Here is a 15,368-nt window from a genome sequence, read left to right on the forward strand (position 1 = left end):
TGCCTCTTCAGTTTTCAGAAAATGACCTCTGAACACCGTGAATGTTGAGAAATTTGGGTAAGTAACTAAAATGATACAGTAATAAGTTGTAATTAAGAATACGCAAGACAAACATTCGTGTTTTTTTTTTGTTTTTGTTTTTTTTTTTTTGCCTAGTAATTTAGCTTTTAAGAGAAAAAGTATGATTTTAAATAATCATTAGACTATAGTTCGGTATATAAAATCCTGAAGGAAATTCGAAATAAAGTTAAATGATAGGCCCCTATATTTTTAATTCTTTTATGCAAGTCCACAAACAAATTGCAGAAAATATTTAAAGATTAGGCCGAACGTAGAAAAAAATAGTCTCGCAAGTTGACGCAGCTATGTCGAGCTTAAAAATTTAAATTAAACTTTCTGTAAACATCATGCAGGACATGATCATCATGATATAGTATAAATGAAACAGACCCTGTAAGAAAAAAAATAGCTGTAATTTAATAATTATTTATTAATATAATGTGGTCCTCTGCTGTTAAAATACATATGCAGTAAAAAAAGGGTGAAGCAGATTTGATACAATACATGGCTGAAGGAACGTACGAAATGAAATTTAGGTATACTATAGAAAACATTGCTCCTTTATGTTTGGACTCCCTCAATAATAACCTCTGATGATCTATTTTTTACTTTTGCTTTTGGTCCCCCTAAATAATAACCTCTGGTAATGTATTTTTCTTTTGCTTATTAAGAAATCTTTAGTTTTTAGCCTCCCCCAACCTGAAACTGAAAAATGTTGTTTGGTTGTGCTCACCCCCCCCCCCCCCTCCAACTAAATTACGTACGGGCCTATTCTCCATCCCTGAGGTTTTCTTTCGCCAAAGAAAGATTAATTGGTAACAGTTCAGATGTATAGCAATATTTACGGAAGGGAATATTCTCGTTTAATTATGAAGATGTGACAGTAACTAAATGTTACACAGTGAGTGTAACATTTATTTAATATTATTGTAACAGTTAATGTTTACAAATAGTGAAATACTGATACTATGAAATTTTAATGGATATATAGAAAATATACAAGTACAACCATTATTGTAAACCACATACACGAAAAGCTTTTTTTTTCCAAGCAATTGGAAATTCTTTACAAATCATTATCGCAGCCTAGTTCCCTTCATTATTTTCAGCAGTTCAGTGACGGAGATAAAATGATCATTTGGGGTTTATACCCCCCCTCCCCACCAAATGAAACTACAAAATGTTTGGTTTTGGTCCCCTTCAACTGAAATTGATTCCTACTTACCATGCTTACAGGCTTAACTATGAAGATGTGACAGGGAGTGTAAAAACAATAATTGTTCAGACGGATACATAAGCTGATATAAATATCAAATTTTAATGGATAGATAGAAATTAATATACAATTACAACCATTTATTATAAACTACATAAAGATAATTTTTCAAGCAATTTGAAATTCTTCATTTTTTAAGATAATATTTTATTTCGTATATATATGTTTATAGGTTTATTCGTATCAACAAATCTGTGTACGAGTTAATAACGCACCCTGGGTTCCCTGCATTTTCAGTGACAGAGAACCAGATATAAGAATGCAGGGAAACAAGCCTTGTTACAAGGTTTGAGGTTTGTTTATTTTATATTTTAATTTACACTTTTTTAAAATTATTATGCAAAACTCTGTGTGCAGATGAATATTTACATTTTAATGTTATAAGTCGTTTTGTGGTTCATTTATTTGCGGTGACTGTCCCACGTGTGTTTACCTGTTTACATCACCTACTGACCTAGAGTCTTCAAAATATACCTTCTGTAATCATGACTGTTGTAATCTTGTTTTTATGTTAGTTTACCATATGTAACTTGACTGTTGTATAGATTTATAGCGATCACTGCAAGCTTTTAATATTTATGTGAAGAGAAATTTCAGACTATCAATCACAGGCACTTGTTTCATATACGGTGCACCCCTACTTATTTTTACCACAAGGTATCTAACTCAATTTTAGGCACCCTGCTTCAAGCTCGTATTTTGTTCATATATCAATCATTAACCTACTTTAAAATGACATTGTTCGCTTCATGAGACTTTTTTCTTGTCAAATAAATTGTTTCAGACGTCTCTGGTCGAGACTCTTTATTGTAAACCACTCATTTATTCCTCGAAAATTACCTCGATACATTGTTAAATTTAAGACTTTAGATGGGATACAACTTCCAGTTGGGGTAGAATAAAACCAGAGACTTCCGAGTATTCCATTCCGAGGTCTCTGGTTTTATCCTTCATTTATAACCCCAACCGCAAATTTGTTTTGAAAATTACCTTGATACATCTTAAGACTTTAGATGATACAAATTTCATTTTTTTCACAGGTCACAGGGTTTCAACTTAAAAAATAAAAATTCTCACCGTTAAGATATGTTGGAAATTTTAGCGTGATATGTTGATAATTTGCCAAATTATTATGTAATAAAAGGGACTTTATATGATCACCCGGCGCTGTCACTTTAGTTCAGTCTTCACAACAAATCTTTTTCAGCACATGCCCTTCGGGCATGTAGACCAATCATTTTACCCAGCGCATTCAAATTTGTACATGCCCTACTCAAAATTCTTACATTTACCAGTATTGTGCTACAAAAAAAAAAAAAAAACATTAGGTATAAAGGTTTTATATTAATTTTTTCAGCATTGTATTTCTCCGTGACTGTACCACGTGTGTTTATTCACCGTGATTGCCATTTTCTAAAGCGTTTTTGTTCATTAATAACTTTTGAGTTGCATGCTGGTCATTTGTTGGCCGGTTTAGCTGAACTGAATTTCAGAAATGGGATCATGACTGTAGTGCCACAGTATGTGGCATCGATGAACGTCTCGTAATTTAGCAAGAAACTCCGAGAAAACAAATAGGTTAAACTAAACACTTCAATGATTAGATTGACAATCATTTGACAGGTCGTATCGAGAATGTAGACAGGCAATCCATCTAAGACATTACATATAGCAACGTTTACGGGAATAATGGGGGTAGGACAGAATAAATGGCAAGTAAAGATCGTACAATGAAAGAAGATTCACATATGCCCTCTTCGGACATGTAATTTGACAATTTTTACATGCCCAGCTGCAAATTTAACAGGTCCCTGGCATTGGACTCCCGGGTTATTTGGAAGACTGTTAGTTTAGTTTCATGAGGTCCGACAACATTGTTTCTCAATGTCTGCTCCCTCTACCCCATACACTTATCTTGATAAAATTATATAAATTATATTATTAATTACCCTGGTATATAAATTGTATAAACCGGTCTTGTTATAAATTATATAAACTGGTCTTGTTTATATAATTTTACAATGTCATAAACAGCTGCTTAAGTGCATATAATATTGTATTAAATGGATTTATATATAGGATTATAGGGAAAGATCCTCACTTGATTATGCCAGCATATTTTGCTCGTAGGAGTTTATTATCTACCACACATGATCAATGTCACTTTTGGACGTGAATGACTTTTGACACCCTAACTTCAGTTCAAATCAACGTTAACTTTATGTGACGTCTTTCTGAATCTTTTTTGGCATGTAACTTGGGTAAAAACAATTAAAGTACTCTCGATGCATTTGATTTCTCTTAGCCCGTTTAAACATTTCCTAGGTCTATACCAGTTTTTGCAGGGGCAAAACTATATAGAAGTTGGAAAAGAAACCTATCCCCTTTTTGACGTATTTGGTTTTCGAGGGGTGAAAATTTTCAATGTTACACTCAACTACATGCAACATTTATTATATTATACTGAATGTTTTATACAAATACAAATAATAGTGAACCTTGAGCGCATAAATCTGCGCAGTCACTATTTTTTGGAATATCACCCGTCGTCAAGCAATGTTGACTGTTGCGACACTGGAGGGCGTGGCTTCATTATTCAGTGGGTAACAGTGCTTTTTAACAAATGTTTCTTGACGAATCAGATTGATTCATTTAATATACCTGAAAGTACAATATTAATTAATTGTCATCATTTTCCTATATTAGCTTTTTACTGGTAATGGTTTTGAAATGATAGGAACATGCACTGTTCAAAAAGTCTTAAAATGTTGTTTTGGCTCAATTTCTTTGTTAGATTACTGTGTTGAACTAAGGCAGGTCAATTAAAGTAACATGATCCAATAGATTCCATGTACATTTAGTACTGTAAAGTAGACAAATTTATTGTTCTCACAAATATTTCTCAAATATTGATTTAAGTTGGTCTCCTGAAGGATGTATTAATGCAATTGGTCTGCTTAAGGTATAATATAGACATGCATATTTTATTTTGAATTTGTATTATGTCAATCATTAGAAATATATGGATCTTAATTAAAAAACATTGTTTTTATTAGAATTTAAGATATGTATAATAGGCATATATTCTTCATGCTTTTCCATAATTAAGTCCTTTTTTACAGGGTCTCTGCTAGAATCATGTGGACCCCAGTGTAACACATCTATGGAAAGAGAGAAAATCTCAGCTCAAGGGTCAACATGTCTTTATTCCAAGAAAGGTAAATTGATAATTTTTTTCTGCTAAAATACTCTTTTATAAATTATAATATCAATGCAAAAGAATGAACAAACAACATACCTAACAACATTTTGAAAATGAAAGTGCAATAACAGTTAATAATTATGATCAATTGAATGAATGTTAATAATCCAATCAAAGTCCTTGTTGTATATCATTTTTGCTAGGGCTGTGTATTGAGCAAAAAAAAAGAAGAAGACATTTTTTAATGCAATATGCAATATATTGGATTCTTTAACAATTCTGTCAAAAAAGTCTTATAAATCATTATGCATGAATTTTATAAAAATAATAATTGTTTTGCAACTCATTTTTAATTTTTTGTCTCACTGTCTTTAAAAATTACACTTCAAATTCAAACTTTTCTTGACTGTAAAATCAACATGCCAAGTAAAGTTGTCTATGTATTTTTATGATTTTGTAATAATCATCTAAGATGTGCTACCTCCTTAACGATTATATCATTTTTGATCAGTTTTAATTCAAAACAGTTAAATATAATCTTTGGTGATTGAAATTCCCAACTTTTTCACAGAATTACATAAAAAAACTGCCTGCCCAAAATGTATTGGAATTAAGTTATTTTTTGGATACGATATATTCATTAATCTAGATATGTATCAATATATTTGGTGCAGCCCTAATTATTGCTGGTTCATAAATAACTAAAAAATAAACAAATGCCAAATGTTGGCATGGTTGGCATTGCAACTGTATCTTACACATTCAAATCAGGCCATTCTTACAAGTTTTGAAACATGTTGGATTCTTCACTAGTGCCGCTACTACAGAGAAGACAGCTTGTTTATAAACTGTGTCATTCAAAGTTTCAGTATATATATGAGAAACACAACAAATCTGAATGCTTAGCCATTACACTAAATGATGAATCTACTTTATTGTGTTATTTATTGACATTTGACAATCATGATTTATAAATCATTTTGAAATTTTTAAAAACAAATTAAAGCAATTCCCATCAATTCCTTCAAATAATACTTCACTGGAAGGATTCTATGAAGGATTCTATACTGTAACCATTGAACAGAAGTATCCATAGTTGTTCTAAAACAAACCTTAAAAACATCTTGAACACAAATATCAGATTCCAAAAACACTGACAGTTCCTGGTTCCATCTAAATATTGATGTAGGAGTGACAAGGTTACTATTCAAATATTTGTAAATTATTTTTGTGCACTTCTCGTATACAATAATATTTTCAAAATAAAAAGGAATAAAAGGTGTACATTGTCTCTTAACAGATGATTTGTCTATAGACATTGTTTTTAAATACCTGGATATAGCACAGATAATACTGTTGTATTGCATAATGCAAACATTAAACAAATGAAATCTATTTTCAAAGTCAGTGAGAGTTAAAAAAATTTCCTTCATTGTTTAAGAAATCACAAACACTTTTAACACCATTTTTATACCAGGTTTTTATAAACATTACTTTATTTCCCATTTTTATATTGGGATTATACCAGACAGGTAAATTCAGATACTTATTTTTCATATATGAATTGTTATCGAGTGTCTTCATGTAAAATAGCCATGAATTAAACACATCTTTCCAAAAATCATTATTTTTTACAATCAAACAAGATACAAACTCTTCACCAAAATCAAAAAGTTTAGTCAATATGTCTTTACCATTTATTGTCGAAAAAATATCAAACCATGGTTGATTTCTTTTTGTTAATCTTTTAATCCAGGAACACTTAAGAGAGATAATAAAGTTATTTATATCCAACATTTTTAATCCTCCTTGTAAAAAATCTTGAGTAATAATTTTTCTTTTTACTTTATCACATTTTGATTTCCATATAAACTCAAATATTTCTCTGTTCAATAGTGACAAGGTTTCTTTATTTGGATTTGGTAAGGATATAAAAAAATGGTTAAGTTTTGGTAAAATCAATGTTTTCAGCACCGTGACTCTTCCAATAGGAGTAAGAATTCTTCTTCTCCATTGTTGAATTAATGCTTTGATTTTTGGTATTTGAACATTATAGTTAATATCAATAATTTTATCTAGTTCTACTGAAAAATTAATTCCAAGTAAATTGAAAGTTGTGCAACCCCATTCAAGTTTCCAACGAGAATGGTGAAAAACTTGATTAGAGAATTTTTTTGAACCTATCCAAACAATTTTTGTTTTTGAGCTGTTAATTTTAAGTCCTGTGAACTTTGAGAAAAAATCAATTGTATCTAATGCTGCAAAAAGTGATTCAGGTGAACCATCAAGGGCAAGCCAGGTATCATCTGCATATTGAGATATTTTATGCTCTGTCTTGTTAATTACAATTCCTTTAATGCTTTGATTTTGTTTAATCATTATTGCAAGAATTTCTGCACAAAGAAGAAACAGATATGGTGCTACAGGATCTCCCTGACGACATCCTCTTTGGATATTAAACTGTTCCCATCAATTCCTCCCTAGACAAACATATTAATGATAATTTTTACAGCAATACCTTGCTGTAAATTTCAATTCAAGTGATTTGATTTTTGATTTTTTATTTGTTTGTTTGTTTGTACATTTATGGTTAATTTATCCTTAGAAAAAAATTAATAAGAAAGTAATTTTATTAAAATTTTATAACTTAAATAATGTCTAGATTCATGTATTGAATCATAAAATTGTTTTGAGAGATGTATCATATCATAATGTCTGTGTATTATCCAAACCCAATATACCTACATATCACGATGTATCATTTCAGCATTTATTTGTTAGTGTTGTTTGATTTGTTTTGTATATGCCCTTTCCTGCTCAGAAAGCAGAAAGCAGAAGTTCTTGCTTCATAATTGTCACTCAAGACCTGAAACTGTATTAGAAATCTGTATGACGTGTGAAATTTCATATCTGTTTTGACATAGTTGTTAATTTGTATAACAAAATGCAATAATACAACACAATTAATTTAATAGCATTAATTTTTGTATCAGCAAAAAAAAAAAAAAAAAAAATATTTTCCCTACCTACTGACCCAAGTGTTTAAAGACTCAATCGGCAATGCCAAACCAACAATTTTTTAATTGTGGCCTTATCCACTGATATTTCTTTTGTTCTGATTCTTAGTTTCTTTTGTTCTGATTTTTTGTTCATTGAAAAAAATTAACGCCTTTTCTTTAATTCCTTAATTTTCAAGTTGAAGAGTGCATCCCGACAATCAGTTATGATGTTACAGTGTCCACTGTCCAATCCGACAACTGTGCAATCCAGCACACTGGACTTTCCGACCATTAAAACTTAAATATTTTATTCCCAAAAATTTCTTTATAATATATATAGAATAAAACACTGTATATTCCGACCACTGTACATTCCGAATTCTGGTGCTTTTTGTCGACAAGACTAGATAATTACCTTATGATTTTACCTGGGTAATTCGACATAATTATACATTTGTACCATAATTAGTCGCTAGTCCCATTTGGACACAAGCTTGGTCTACTTAGTAGTTAATTACATGTATTAGTTTGATGGTGTTTATATAAACAATAAATGAACTGTGTTTGAATTTAAAAATTAGGCAATCAGTACTCTTCGTTGTTATCAATTTTATTCTCGCATTGACAAAATAGCATCCACGCGATAGAAAATAAAAAGGAGTACCTGATATTTAGATTGCCTTTACCTAACAGAATAAATAAGATTTTTTGCTTGAAATTGAAATCAAACATGCAGTCAGAGTCCTTTAAAGTCATGTCTCCCTAAAAAATGAGTACAGCAAACTACTGTATAACATGTAGACAACACACAATTTGAAGACAGCATCTCGTCTAATAGAAAATGTTTCATTTCCGGGTTAATATACACTGAATTAAGTGAGACTGTGCACATAAAAGATTTGCAGGAAGCAAAAAACTTCCACTTTAAGTAGACCCATTACATTTTAAAATGTTAATGTTGTTTGATAAAAATTAAATCGCAATAACAATGTTTTAGAGGTACGTCCCATTTGTTTGAAAAGTCACGAGAGGGTATTAATAGCACAGTCTATCTTGAGAAGTTAACAATGCAGAAAAAATTGGAGAGAAATGTAGTGTAGAAAAAAAAATAAAACCACTGTTTACAGAAGGTAGACAAAATATTTAATATCTACTGTTAGTAAGTAAAATGCTAAAAATTAAATTGCAACAACTCGAAGTGATTGGCAGTTCCATCTGTTTTGCACGTTTAAAAGAAATTATCGTATATTACTACAGAGTTTACTAGTGCTGTAACAAATGATGTGTCTCAAAGAAATGTTAATCAGCCGAAGGTATATTTTATACAACAAAGAAACACACACACACACTTTGACAATTAAATACACATGTACTCTAAACCTAACGAAAAATGTTTTTTTTTTTCTGTATGAAGTCACCTGACATTTATCATAATGCTCAGAAATATTCAACACTGGGTAATCCGACACACTGTCTAATCTGACATTGATTTTATTCCCCTTCAACATGTTGGATAAGACAGGTTTCACAGTATATCAGTGACGTAATGTATGCAATATATAAATAACTGTCCCACCTGCCTGCTAATATGGAAACAAAACTTCCCTCCATAACAAAAGAGTGCACCAATGGAGATCATTCGGCAAACCTCGGCTGATTCCGTCACCTTCATCAAACGTTTGATGAGGTACGAATCGGCCGAGGTGTGCCGAGTGCAATGGAGATAATCTCGAAACTTGTGTAGTAAGATCAACTCCTAACAATGCACCACTTTTCAGCATTTATATTCATTGCTTAAGGGTTTATTCTTACTAATGAAATAAGTTGTGGTGATGCCTATATTTACTGTAAGACATTTGTAATAATGAAGCATTTGTGAGATGTACCCTTTATCAGTTATTTACAAACAAGGCATTTGAAGAGGATGAGCACAGTGCATTTTTTTTTATCTGAAGTTAAGGTGATTTTAAGCAAAAAACATTTCTTGTCCATATTTAGAAAGCAAAATATTTTGACTTAGTTTAAAGTTTTATAAACCCATTAAACTTGTTAAAAAATTAAGTATGTAAACTAAATTTTGAATAAAGAGTTGGTCCTCTGTGTAAAACTTGCTCTGTGAGCAAGTTGGAATTACAATGCCTTTCACGATTCCTTCACAAAAAATGGGGTGATGACCCACAATATTAATAAATGTAGATTAAACATCCTATTTATGTCAGTTATTGTATTAAATGAGCTTTCAACCATTTTATGCTTTATGGTTTTAAATAATATTTTATATTTCATAAATTAGACAGTGAAATTTGCAAAAAAAAAAAAAAAAATTATTGATTTTTAAACTGTTGTTACATTTAAGAATGTGGGTATATGTACATATCCTGTTCAAGTCTTTGTGTATCACATTATATCATGATATACTTCAGACAAATTAGTACACCCGTAGATTTGAATACAATTCATACATTGATTTCATTTGCCGCAATGGTCTCTTTAATATTGCAATAATGCATTTGGTCTTCCTAATGCATGTATAATGCAGGTACTGTATATACTCTATGTCCAACTTATAGGTGAGTCATAAAAAGATTAGTATTTTGAAACCAGGTTAAAACATCAGAGCATTGATTTGAAATTGTCAATTGATTCTGGCAAAAAGTTGTACCGATTTATAAGCGGGCCAATAGCAAATCCCTCCAAAATAACCTCAAAAAATACAACTGATTTATAGGCAGACCACCTTATAGGCGAGTATATACAGTATAGTTTTTGTTGAATTTTGCTAACAGCAAAACACTATGAATAATGAATTTTGGAAAAAAAGATTATTAAGTTTAATGATGCATGTATGTAGTATAGAAATATTGTTCATATGCCTGTACATGGTACAAATATGCATTTTACAGAGTGTACATATGCCAGAATCATATGGACCGCAGACTGGCCCTGGTGATTCCGTTAAGAAAAAAGAGGAAAAATCAGTGCTTGTGCTCATTGGTCATTGGACAAAGGTAAATAGATTTATTTCATGAAACTAAACATGTAAATTACTAGGATATTAAAATATCACAATTAAAATACATGTACTGATTTATATATATATGGATATCAGTTGGTCTCCTTGATGCAGTTAAATGCATTTGTTATCCCTTTTAAGTGGATCTTTTAAATATTATGCAGTTTATTTAGAAGCTCTTTATTATCTGCACTGTTCACTTTTACAGGGTGTATGCCAGAATTTTTTGAAGAACAGTCTGAATCTGACATGGAAAAAATGAAGAAAAACAGCCTTCCTGTTTATAAATCTACATTCTGACAAAGGGTAATTTTGTTTAGTTCAATTAGAAGTGCACATTTAATTTCAGTTGCTTTCCTTAATGATATATTATAGCATTTTTATTCCCTTATGAACAATATGTATACTTGTAAAGCATGTATCACAAAATCTTCTGCAAACAAAGTTTTGGGTGTATATTGCTTGTTGCTTAACGTCCCTCTTGAGAATTTTTCACTCATATGGAGACGCCACCACTTGCTGGTGGAGAGCTGCAAATTTTTGTCCTATACTCAGCACTTACGGCCATTGAGCATTGAGGGATCTTTATCGAGCCAGCACCTACTGTGACACGGGACCTCAGTTAATACGTCTGTCTCATCTGAAGAACGGGTCTCCACATTCCACAGTGGGATTCAAACTCGCTATGTAAGGATCAGCTTCTTTCTCCGCGACTCTAGAGTAGACGCTCTAACCACTACATCTGCTCTACTTTGGCAACTTTGGGTGTATATAAGCATGGTTGTATATAAGCATAGGAATCATCATGTCCATCTGTCTGTTCATGTGTTTGGCCACTTGTGTGACTAGCTTTTTTGTTCCAATTCTGGCTGAGATAAATTGATTTAGGTCATCTAAATACAAACAAATTAAGGGAAATTACTATGGTATTGGGATGAACATTTTGGAATACTGTCTCATTGTTCCATTGTAGTTGGTCTCTTTAATGTTGTAATAATGCATCTGGTCTTCCTAATGTATGGCATACACTGTATGCATGTATAATGTTGTTAAAGTTGGATGAATGTAAAACAGTTCTTGCGTGATGACAAAGGTAAATAGATTTAGTTCATGTAACTAAACATGTAAATTACTAGGGTATTAAAATCTCTCGTTTTGAATACTGATTTACATGTGGAGAGTAGTTGGTCTCCTTAATGCAGTAATAATACATTTGATCTTCCTTATGCATACTGCATATTTATTTTTATATAAATTTAATGGCTGACATGTATGAGGGTTGATCCAAAAGTTTGTTGAATTTCTTCATATTTTATTTATTTATTAGTGAAAGAGGTTGAATACTGATTTAGATGTGGATAGTAGTTGGTCTCCTTAATGCAGTAGTAATACATTTGGTCTTCCTTATGCATACTGTATATTATATAAATTTAATGACTGACATGTACGAGGGTTGATCCAAAAGTTCGAGGAATTTCTTCATATTTTTAGGTCACCTGAGTAACTCAGGTGACCTATTGCTATCCGTTTTCGTCCGTCGTTGTGCGACGTACATTAACATTTGAACATTTTTAGCTTCTTCTCTGAAACCGCTCAACCAATTTCAACCAAATTTGGTATATAGCATCTTTGGGTGAAGGGAGAGGGCAAACAAACATTATTTTAAAGATTGCCTTAGCATGTCGTTTATTCTGTGCATTTATGGCAATTAATATTAAAATCGTCCATACCTGTTAAAACCCATGGATGTCCACAAAAATGTTACTCAAATCAAATTTCATGTTAAAATTCGAAGTAAATATAAATACCTGTGTAATTGTATAATGGTGTAACAAATGTTTAAGAATGCCATATTTAAATTTCAAAAATTGCTCTAAATGTGCATGAGATAAATATCTAAATGCTGTGAAGAAGCACTGTGCTACAATTACCATATTAAAGAAGTGATTTTAATGAAATCTCGTTTCTAAAAAACCTGTAGAAAATTTAAAGAAAATTAGAAATCACGATTCTTACCCCAAAACCATCAGATGGTATGAAAGCCTTCAAACAATGTGTTTTACATAATTCGCATTTCCAAAAACTGTGATCATTAATTTGCCGACCTATTATTGTATGTTCTAATGAAGGAGAATTCATGTGCAAACTTCTACATGAGAAGAATAAAAGTATTGCCGTGTCCTGCAAGAAAACAAAATCACATTATATTATCAATTGCAGATGGTGTCTACGTCTTTCAACTAATTTTGCAACGGCAAGAGTATCTTCTATGTAGTAACTGTTTTGAACCAAGACATCCTACTGACAACTAAGTCCATGATACAGAGCTTTCTACTGCCTTGTTTAGAATTTTACATGTCGAGAAATTTATGGTCAGTGTAATGACCTTGTTTGCAAATCTAAATCTTCATTACGTCGAGTTTAGACTTTCATGTGAATTTCATGGTCCCTGTCCCCCTGGGGCCTGAGGGGCGGGGCTAAAACCACCAAAAATAATGCAATCTTTAAAAATCTTCTTTTTTACTCCTGGACATCAAGCAGTCAAACTGTTTGCATCATTGTAATAAGCATTGAGCCCTCTACCAAAATTTTGAAATTCATGGCCCCAGGATCAGGGGTTCTGGTGCTAGGATGGGGCAATATAGATCATATAGTGAAAGTGCATTATTTCTTTGAAAATCTTATTCTCTGCTCCTGGGTATTAAATAAAGTAACTAAGTACATAGTTATGAAAAGCAAGACTGCCTCTTCAGTCAGGGGTTCTGGTGTTAGGGCGGGGCTCTATTGATTATATAGTGAAAATGCATTAATTCTTTGAAAATCTTCTTCTCTGCTCCTGGGTATTAAATAAAGTAACTAAGTACATAGTTATGATGAGGAAGAGGGCCTCTTCCAAAATTTTGAATTTCATGGCTCCAGGGTCAGGGGTTCTGGTGTTAGGGCGGGGCTCTATTGATTATATAGTGAAAATTTATTAATTCTTTGAAAATCTTCTTCTCTGCGCCTGGGTATTAAATAAAGTAACTAAGTACATAGTTATGATGAGGAAGAGGGCCTCTTCCAAAATTGTGAATTTCATGGCCCCAGGGTCAGGGGTTCTTATGTTAGGGCGGGGCTATATTGATTATATAGTGAAAATGCATTAATTCTTTGAAAATCTTCTTCTCTGCCCCTGGGTATTATTTAAACAAACTAAGTACATTGTTTCGATATTCAAGTTTGCCTCTTCCAAAATTGTGAATTTCATAGCCCCAGGGTCAAGGGTTATGGTGAAAAAGGGGGAGGGGCTCTATTGATTATATAGTGAAAAAGCAAAATTTCTTTGAAAATACTCTTTTCTGCTTCTGGTTAAAAAGCAAAGAAGCTAAGCATATAGTTATGATGAGCATGATTGCTTCTTCCAGAGTAGTGAATTGCATGACCCCTGGGTCAGATGTGCTGGTGTAATGGTGGGGCTCTTGATGATATAGTGAAAATGCATTAATTCTGTTAAATAATCCTGTCTGCTCCTTAGTGTTAATCAGATAAACAAAGTGATTACTTACATGTATGATGAGCAAACTTCTGGTCCCAGGGTGAGAGGCTCTGGTGTTTCTAGGTGGGGGGGGGGGCTCTATTGATAATATAGTGAATCTGTAGTAAAAAATGCATTATTTCTTTGAAAATCTTCTCTGCACCTGGGCATATCAGAGGCAAAACAAGTAAAAGTTTTCATAAAGATTTTTGAACATCTGGCTTCGGGGCCACCAACGTATAAAATCTCAGCTCAAATCTCAACCTCAAATCTTAGATTTCTGCCTCAGCTGAGATTTTCCTAAAACATCATGCCACCAACATCTCTGAGATTCGATCATCTCACGTAAGCTGAGATTTGAGAAAAATCTTGGACTTATTCTCGTTGTTATATACGACCTTTTTTTCTGAAAATGCATGAATTTGTTGAATCAATGATTGAATTTACCTTTTAGTCAGTTATTTATGCAATATTTTAGTGAATATCACGAAAAAACACATCCCACACTTCCTTCGTCTTTTATTTGTTGTTTCGAGTCATTCAACAAAGAGGATTCCATTTCGACATTTGCGACAATAAATTTTCATTGAACCCCCCGTAAAAAATCCCTACAGAAGAATAACACAAAAACATATCTAAACTTTGTAGTCTTGGTTCGTCTGTTGACATAAACACACAAAAACATACACCGAGGCGTCACTTCCACCATTGTGACGTTACATGTAGCAGGTAGGCGGATCAAGACTATATTCCCCAGACTGATTAAAAGAAATCATTTTTCTTTGTTTGTTATATATGTTAGATATATCTGTATAATTCTTAATTCTCCATAGCAAAAAAAAAAAAAAAAAAATATGAGTCATAGGGACAATTTAAATTTAGAATAAACCTGAGTGAATTTTTTTTCTAGCAGATCCACAAAAAAAAAAAAAATGCTCAGTAGGCCTATATCATGTAAATTTCTCACATGCTGTAATAAATTTCGCGAGTATACCATAATAGTGGAAAAACAGCAAACATATCCAGGAGCAGGTAACATACGCATGCTTAGTTTTACAGGATTTAATTTATCAAGGAAATTTCTCGAGGAACTGTTTAATTGTCGGTGAATTTCAGCTCATATCCCCCCAGAAGGAAGAAAAACCGGCTGAAATTTGAACTAAGGGCATGTATAGGGAAGCGGCAAACTAACACATCGCATTTTTCTACGATCCCCTGTGACAAAATGTCTCGGAAAGTCTTCTTTTTTTTTTTTTAGATAAATAATAAACAACGAATATAGTGCACCACTTGACAAATAATCA

At 32.2% G+C, this 15,368-nt stretch overlaps 1 long non-coding RNA gene across 2 annotated transcripts in view; it reads left to right on the forward strand.

The window, feature by feature from the left end:
• Positions 1–1,513: 1,513 nt before the first annotated feature.
• LOC133189483 (uncharacterized) overlaps positions 1,514–15,368 on the forward strand; it is a 26,361-nt gene continuing 12,506 nt past the window's right edge. Inside the window, exons 1-4 of one of the 2 annotated variants that reach the window (XR_009721476.1) lie at positions 1,514–1,629; positions 4,459–4,554; positions 10,441–10,545; positions 10,759–10,856. This is a non-coding gene — a long non-coding RNA (uncharacterized LOC133189483). The remainder of the gene's footprint in view (positions 1,630–4,458; positions 4,555–10,440; positions 10,546–10,758; positions 10,857–15,368) is intronic. The other variant, XR_009721477.1, reaches the window with a different exon arrangement.

The sequence above is a fragment of the Saccostrea echinata genome, unplaced genomic scaffold, assembly GCF_033153115.1.
Source record: "Saccostrea echinata isolate AGI-Se365-2 ecotype Australia unplaced genomic scaffold, CSIRO_AGI_Sech_v1 ptg000018l, whole genome shotgun sequence".
Lineage (NCBI taxonomy): Eukaryota > Metazoa > Mollusca > Bivalvia > Ostreida > Ostreidae > Saccostrea > Saccostrea echinata.